Genomic DNA, 8,340 nt, shown 5'->3' with positions numbered 1-8,340 from the left:
AGGCGGGTAACACGATCACACACACACACACACACACACACACACACACACAAACAGATCTATACACAATTAAAAATAAAATAAGAAGACCCAGTGTGGTGGCTCATACCTTTAATCCCAGCACTCGGGAGTCAGAGGCAGGAGAATCTCTAAGCTCAAGGCAAGCCTGGTCTACAGAGAGCATTCCAGGATAGCCAGGGATACACAGAGAAACCCTGTCTTGACCCATCCTCCTCCAAAAAATAAATAAAAAAAGAATAGGACCTGAATTTGATTCCCAGCACCCATGTGGGGTGGCTCAGAACTACCTGTGACCGCAGCTTCAGGGGAACCAATGCCCTCTTCTGGCCGCCTGAGGCATCTGCACACATATGGCATTCACTCACACAGAGTCACATACTACACATATATGTATTCATAATATAACAAAATAAACAGTGATGGTGCTGGAGAGACGGCGCTTGCTGTTCTTGCAGAGGACCCGGGTTTTGTTCCCAGTACCACGTAGCTGCTCACACACACTCATAACTCCAGATTTGGGGGTTCCCGTGTCCTCTTCTGACCTTCACGGCACCAGGCATGCACATGGAGCATATACATACATACATACATACATACATACATACATACAGGCAAAACACTTTGTCTCGGTTACATTAGAGTTGCTGTGGTCAGTCTAAGTGACCAAGGCAGCTTAGAAAAGCAAGCCTTTAACTCTGGGCTTACGGCTTCAGAGGGTTAGAGTTTGCAGCCATCGTGGCAGCGATTAGGCAGATTCCAGAACAACAGTACAGAGCTCGCATCTTGAGACACAAGGGAGGGGGGTGACACAGACTCCCTAATGCAGTGACACACCTCTAACAAGGACACGCCTCCTAATCCTCAGTCCTACCAGCTGGACTAATCATTAAAATCAGAGCTCAGGCCGGGCGTGGTGGCGCACACCTTTAATCCCAGCACTCGGGAGGCAGAGGCTGGTGGATCTCTCTAAATTCAAGGCCAGCCTGGTCTACAAAGTGAGTCCAGGAGGCTACACAGAGAAACCCTGTCTCAAAAAAATAAATAAATAAATAAAAATAAAAATAAAATAAAATAAAATCAGAGCTCAATTCCCAAGTCCATTCGTTCTCTGTAGTTCAGTGTTTGCCTCTTTTCTTGCTAGGAGTCAATATTATTTCCTTCATTTGTTTGATGTGAGGATTGTAGGAGATTGTATACAGGAAAGTGACTGGTGAAGAATAAATCTACTTTAATTAATTTCGAGAGTCTGTCTATGTAGTCCTGACTGTCTTGGAACTCGCTATGTAGACCAGGCTGTCCTAAAACTGACAGAGGATTGCCTGCCTCTGCCTCCCCACGAGCTGAGATTATAGACATGCGCCCCTACTTTAGTTAAATATTGATCTGTGGGCTGGAGAGATGGCTCAGAGGTTCTCCCGGAGGTCCTGAGTTCGATTCCCAGTAACCACACAGTGGCCCACAACCATCTATAATGTGATCTGATGCCCTCTTCTGGCGTGCAGGTGTACATGCAGACAGAGCATTGTATATGTAATAATAAATAAATCATTTTAAAAAATTGATCAGTAAAGTAGTCTAAGAAATCCCAAAATCCCAGCCCAATTCTTTTTTTGTTTTGTTTTTCGAGACAGGGCTTCTCTGTGTAGCCCTAGCTGTCCTGGACTCACTATATAGACCAGGCTGGCCTCGAACTCATAGTGATCCCCCTGCCTCTGCTTCCCGAGTGCTGGGATTAAAGGCATGCGCCATTGCCGCCCCGCCCCCAGCCCAATTCTTAAAGAAAATTCCAACTTCTGACACTAGAGGGCGAGCGCAGTCGCGCTCTCTTGCCCAGAGGCCTGAGGGTGGTGGGTCGCCCCGCCCTTCTCTCCAGCCTTCCCGGGCTCCGGGAACCTCAATCCGCTCAGGGAACCCAACTTAAAACGGAACCCCACGGTGCTTCCCGAGTCACCATAGTCTCCCGCAGAAGCAATATGATCTGACAGGAGTTCCCCCAGGGCTTCCCGAGGAGCATCCAAACTGCCTAAAGCTAAGGCCTTGTCAGCCTGGCCTGCCTCCTTCGCGCTGTCCTGGACCTCCCTGGGATCCTTTTCTGCAGCCGCCAGACAAGCCAGGCTCCTGCCTCTATCCCTTGGCGTGGGCTGCCCCTTTTCCTCGACGTCCCTCCTCAGTCTCCACCTTCTGCAACCTCATTTAGTTTTCAGTCACGTGACAAAAGGCAAGGGTGGGTCATGCCTTGAATACCAGCACTTGGGAGACCGATCTCCATGAGTTAGCCTGGTCTACAGAATCCAGGATGGCCAAGACTACATAGAGAAACACTGTCTAGAAAAACCAAATAAATAAATAAATAAATAAATAAATAAATAATAAATACCCACCTCCTCGATTCTCCTGAAGGTGAAGTTGCTCTTCCCCCTTGAGCTTTTGGGGGCTTATTTCTGATACGTTTTCTCTTTATATGACTCAGCATGGCCTTGAACCTGCCTCTGTCTCTTAAATGCTGGGTTTACAGGCGTTGCTACCACAACTGACAATGATAGATGAAGTTTTAATCCAGCCGCATCAGTTCCAGCTCTTCCGTGTGACAAATCCATGGTTCTGAGACCGTAATGTATTGGAGAGAGTCTCTGTGTGAAAAGACATTTTTATCATAGTGGCCCTTTCTTGTTCTTGACTCAAGTTAGCTAACTTAACTCTCAGACTCCCCGTTTGTAAAATGATTGGTTCATTTAAAAGTGGGAGGCTGGGAGAGGTGGCCTCAGCAGTTACAAATACGCAATGCTCGTCCAGAAGGCCTGAGTTGCCGGCACCCACATCAGGTGGCTCACAACCACCTGTATGTAACTCCAGCTCCAGGGGATCCAAGGCCCTCCAGCGCCTATACTCATGTGCACAAATGCAAACACACACACACACACACACACACACACACACACACACACACACACACCAGCCGGGCGGTAGTGGCACACGCCTTTAATCCCAGCACTCAGAAGGCAGAGGCAGGTGGATCACTGTGAGTTCAAGGCCAGCCTGATCTACAAAGCGAGTCCAGGATAGTCAAGATAACACAGAGACCCTGTCTCGAAAAACCAAAATAAATAAATAATAATAATTGTTTTTCCAAGACGGTGTTTCTCTGTGTAGCTCTGGCTGTCCTGGAACTGTTCTGTAGACCAGACTGGCCTCAAACTGCCTTCCAAGTGCTGGGATTAAAGGAGTGTACCACCGGGCCAGTACACGCCTTTAATTTCAGCACTCAGGAGACAGAGGCAGGTAGGTTTCTGTGAGTTTGAGGTCAGCCCAGTCTACAAAGAGAGTCCAGGACAGCCAGAGCTGTCACACAGAGAAACCCTGTCTTGAAAACAAACAAACAAACAAACAAACAAACAAAACTGCCTGGTCAAAATAAACAAATAAGTAAAAAATTTAAAAACCTCGCCAGGTGGTGGTGGCATACACCTTTAATCCCAGCGCTTGAGATCCAGAGGCATGTGGATCTCTGGGAGTTCTAGGCCAGCCTGGACTACAGAGTGAGTTCCAGGATAGCCAGAGCTGTTACACAGAGAAACCCTGTCTGGAAAACAAAACAAAACGAAACAAAAAAAAACAAAAATAATAAAATAAAAAATTTAAAAACCTCACTGTAGCTGGGTGGTGGTGGTGCACTCTTTTAATCCCAACATTCAGGAGGCAGGGGCAGTTGGATCTTTGTGAGTTTGAGACTAGCCTGGTCTACAGAGGACAGCCAATGCCACACAGAGAAATCCTGTCTTGAAAAACAACAAAACAGTGACTGTAACAGGCCTAGCCTCAGAAGGTTCTTTTTTCTTCTTCATCTTTTAGTTTTTCAAGACAGGGGTTTTTTTTCTTTCTTTCTTTTTCTTTTCTTTTCTTTTTTCTTTCTTTCTTTTTTTTTTTGTTGTTGTTGTTTGGTTTTGGTTTTTTATTTTGTTTTGTTTTGTTTTTCAAGACAGAGTTTGTCTGTTTAACAGCTCTGGCTGTCCTGGAACTCGCTCTGTAGTCCAAGCTGGCCTTGAACTCACAGAGATCCACCTGCCTCTGTCTCCCAAGTGCTAGGATCAAAGGCGTGCGCCACCACACCTCGCTTCTCAGAAGCTTTTTTTTAAAATTTATTCAGGTTACAACTCAATTGCCATTCCATCACTTGTATCCACCCATTCCTCCCTCCCTCCTGCTTTCACCCTATTCCCCTCCCCTAGGTCTGTGACCGAGGGAGACCTCCTCCCCCACTATGTGGTCATAGGCTATCAAGTCTCACCTTGGCAGCCTGCTTATCTTTTCTCTGAGTGCCACCAGGCCTCCCCACCAAGGGGACGTGGTCAAATATGGGGCACCAGAGTTCATGTCAAAGTCAGTCTCCGCTCTCCACACAACTACGGAGAATGTCCTGTCCATTGGCTAGATCTGAGTAGGGGTTCAATGTTTACTGCATGTATTGTCCTTGGCTGGTGCTCTCAGAAGGTTCTGGAAGCCTGTTATCCAGTGTGAATGAGTGGCTGTTGACTCTGTGACGACCATCACTTCTGTGCCTGGGAAGGTCCCCACACTGACTACTGAGCAGTTGAAACCTGGCTAGTGCAACCGAGAACCGCATTCTGTGAGACGGTGGTGTCTCCCTCTGTAGCTCAGGTTCAAACTCCACCTCCGGCTCCAGCTTCCAGAGGTTGGCATTACAGGTGTGTGTCACCACACCCAGTAGCAGAACCCAAGTGGAAGGCAAAGGGGGAGAGTCTCCAGGGCAGAGAGTGGATGTCGACGGGGGGAGGGGCAGAGACAAACCTAGGGTGACCAGCCCCAAAGCATCTCTGAAGCCGGTGGCTGTAAGGAACACTGCCCGGACGGCTTCCCAGGTAAAACACATCAATTGAACTGATCCAGACAGGGACAGGGGCGAGAATCCTCGGAGCGCAGATGACTTCTAGGGGGTATTTCCTGAGAGTCCCAATTAGGGTTCCTGTTGCCATGGTGAAACACCATGAACAAAAGCAAGCTGGGGAGGAAAGGGTTTATTTATCTGGCTTATACTTCCACCCTGTAGTTCATTACTGAAGTCAGGACAGGAACTCCAACAGGGCAGGAGCTGATGCAGAGGCCATGGAGGATGCTGCTTACTGGCTTGCTCCTCATGGCTTGACCAACCTGCTTTCTTATAGAACCCAGGACCACCAGCCCAGAGGTGGTCCCACCCACAAGGGGCTGGGCCCTCCCCCACTAATCACTAATTAAGAAAATGCCCCACAGAGGCCGGGTGTGGTGGTACAAGCCTGTAATCCGAGCACTTGGGAGGCAGAGGCAGGCGGATCTCTGAGTTTGAGGGCAGCCTGGTCCAGGACAGGCAGGGCTGCACAGAGAAACCCTGTCTCAAAAAAACAAAAAACAAAACAAAACAAAACCCTAAGTGGTAGCCACAGCTGGAGTCTCCTGGGTCCTCTGAATAGAGACTCTGGTGTGGGTTTTCACAAGGTGATCGGTGAATTCCTGATAAGGAGACTTGGTGAACACAGTTTCTTTCCAGAGGTCGGGTGTCAGGTAGCTGTAGGTCTTGGAAATGGCATCAAAAGCGACCTTGGCAAAGTTGTCCAGGGTGGCGGTGCAGCCCTTGGCTAATGTGTAGCAGTCATCAACACCGGCCATCATCAGTAGCTTCTTGGGCACAGGAGCAGAGACAATGCCAGTGCCTCTGGGAGCAGGGATGAGACCACCAAAACAGAGCCACAGCGGCCTGTCACCTTGCATGCAACAGTGTGTGGCTTGCCGATCTTGTTCCCCCAGTAGCCTCTCCGCACAGGGATGATGGAAAGCTTGGCCAAGATGATGGCCCCTTGGACAGCAGTGGCTACCTCCTTGGAGCACTTAACACCAAGACCAACGTGACCATTGTAGTCCCCAATAGCGACAAAAGCCTTGAACCTGGTCCACTGGCCAGCCCGTGTCTGCTTCTGCACTGGCATGATCTTGAGAACCTCATCCTTTAGGGATGCGCCCAGGAAAAAGTCAATAATCTCGGACTCCTTAATGGGCAGGGAGAACAGGTAGGTCTCCTCCAAGGACTTGATCTTCATGTCCTTAACCAGGTGGCCCAGCTTGATGACGGGGTATCCACTCCTTGTCACCTTTACCTCCTCGAGCGCTGTGGCCTCGACCTCAGCCCCTTAAGACCCCTGCAGAATTCTCCTCAGAAGCCAGCAGGGCCTCCTAATCCTGGGTCCCGGGGGGTCTCCTGCTGCACCAGCGTCATCCTCCATTTGGTGTTTTCCCAAGGAAGAAGAAGCTACTTTGTTAACTGGATGACAGTTTAGGAAGGCGAGGACCAGTTACAGGTGACAGCTGACCGGAGTCATGCAGGAGCACCTGCAGGGGTGTAGAGCCAAGTGGTGCATTGATTGCTCATGGGCCAGGACAGGTCCAAATCCTGTGGTGCTGCTGGTTCTCGGTTCTGCGACTTTCCAAATCTGGTGAGCCCACCACCACTCTAGCCTTGCTAAGCATGCAGATCCCACCAGACCCCTGGGCCGAAACTCAACATTTTGGACCTAGCTGGGTGTGATGTGACTGTTCTGTAATTCTAGCACCTGCACACGTTCACATATAACAACACAGACACACCAACACATAAATAACACAACAAAAATGTTAAAATGTTTAGCATGAGCCAGGCGTGGTGGCGCACGCCTTTAATCCCAGCACTCGGGAGGCAGAGGCAGGTGGATCGCTGTGAGTTCGAGGCCAGCCTGGTCTACAAAGTGAGTCCAGGACAGCCAAGGCTACACAGAGAAACCCTGTCTCGAAAAAACCAGAAAAAAAGAAGAAAAAAAAAGTTTAGCATTTGTGTTTCAGGCACTGGAGGCACAGTAATGAACAAGGATACAATCCCTGACCAGGAAAAATGTGGAATTTTCCTGTGGTACAGAATCAAAGCGAGGGCTTTCATTATATTTATATATTTAGAGACAGGATCTCAGGCTGGGAGGTGGTGGCGCAGGCCTTTAATTCTAGCGCTTGGGAGGCAGAAGCAGGAGCCTTTCTGTGAGTTCGACGCCTGCCTGGTCTACAAAGTGATTCCAGGACAGCCAAGGCTACACAGAGATACCCTGTCTCCAAAAATAAAAAAACAACAACAAAAAAAAAAAAAAAAAGAGGAGAGAGACAGACAGGCTCTCACGGTAGAGAGATGGCTCAGCAATTAAGAGCATTGAGCACTGGCTGCTCTTCCACAGGTCTATAACGAGATCTAATGCCCTCTTCTGATGGGCAGGCTGACAAAGCACTCATATACATAAAATAAATAAACATTCCTTTAGAGACAGGTCTCGCTATACAGCCCAGGCTAGCCTCAAACCAACAGTCATCCTACCCGGGCCTTCCAAGTGAAGACAGGATTCTGGCTGGTTTTGTCAAATCTAACTGTTTTATTAAGTGAATATCTCATGTGTCTGGGTGTTGCCTATGCAGGAGCATCGTGCGCATGTAGGAGCCCTAAAAAGTTCAGAAGAAGGTGCTGTGTCCCGTGGAACTAGATGGTTGTGTGCTACCGCGTTGTGGCTGGGAACTGAACCCGGATGCTCTGCAGAAGCAGTCAGTGCTCTTAACCTCTGAGCCGTCTCTCCAGAGTCTCAAATCCTAACTTAAAATTTACATTTTTAGTGCTGGAGAGATGGGTTAGCACTGAAGAGCACCTGCGGTTCCTCCAGATGACTCAAGTTTGATTTCCCAGCACCCACATCAGGCAGCTCACAACTGCCTATACGTCCAGCCCCAGAGGGTTCTGACTCCTCGCCCCTCTGACACCTGCACTCATGGGAACATACAACACACATGCCATAGCATGCCTGGGTTGGGTAGAGGGTAACCTAGGAGTTGCTTCTCTCCTCCTACTGTGGTTCCAGAAATCCAACTCAGATCTTTAGCCTTGCTTGGCGGGCATCGTTACCTGCCCAACCATCTTACCAGCCCAGATCCAGGGTCTTGGTTTTGCTGTTTGGTGTGTGTGTGTGTGTGTGTGTGTGTGTGTGTGTGTGTGTGAGAGAGAGAGAGAGAGAGAGACAGAGACAGAGACAGAGACAGAGACAGAGACAGAGACAGAGACAGAGACAGACAAACAGGCAGAGAGAGACAGAGAGACAGAGACAGAGACAAACAGACAAAGAGACAGAGAGACAGAGACAGAAAGGCTGGGCGTGCATTTTAACTGGTTTAGTTACCTTTGTTCACAACCTCCACCCTTTCCCTGCTTACCATGTGCAGTGGACTGGGATTGCCTGTCCTCTGGGCAATAAAGCACAGAGCATGTAT

The 8,340-nt window shown here is 48.9% G+C and overlaps 1 pseudogene across 1 annotated transcript; it reads right to left on the bottom strand.

Moving 5' to 3' along the window:
- Positions 1-5,410: 5,410 nt before the first annotated feature.
- Positions 5,411-6,293, bottom strand: LOC311581631 (small ribosomal subunit protein uS5-like; annotated as a pseudogene). The gene has a single exon. The product of its transcript is annotated as a small ribosomal subunit protein uS5-like (transcript).
- Between the last annotated feature and the right edge of the window lie 2,047 nt (positions 6,294-8,340).

The sequence above is a fragment of the Acomys minous genome, assembly GCF_964271855.1.
Source record: "Acomys minous genome assembly, chromosome: 2".
Classification (NCBI taxonomy): Eukaryota; Metazoa; Chordata; class Mammalia; order Rodentia; family Muridae; genus Acomys; species Acomys minous.
Note: the sequence above shows the minus strand (reverse complement) of the source record. Positions and strands in the feature narration are given on the sequence as shown.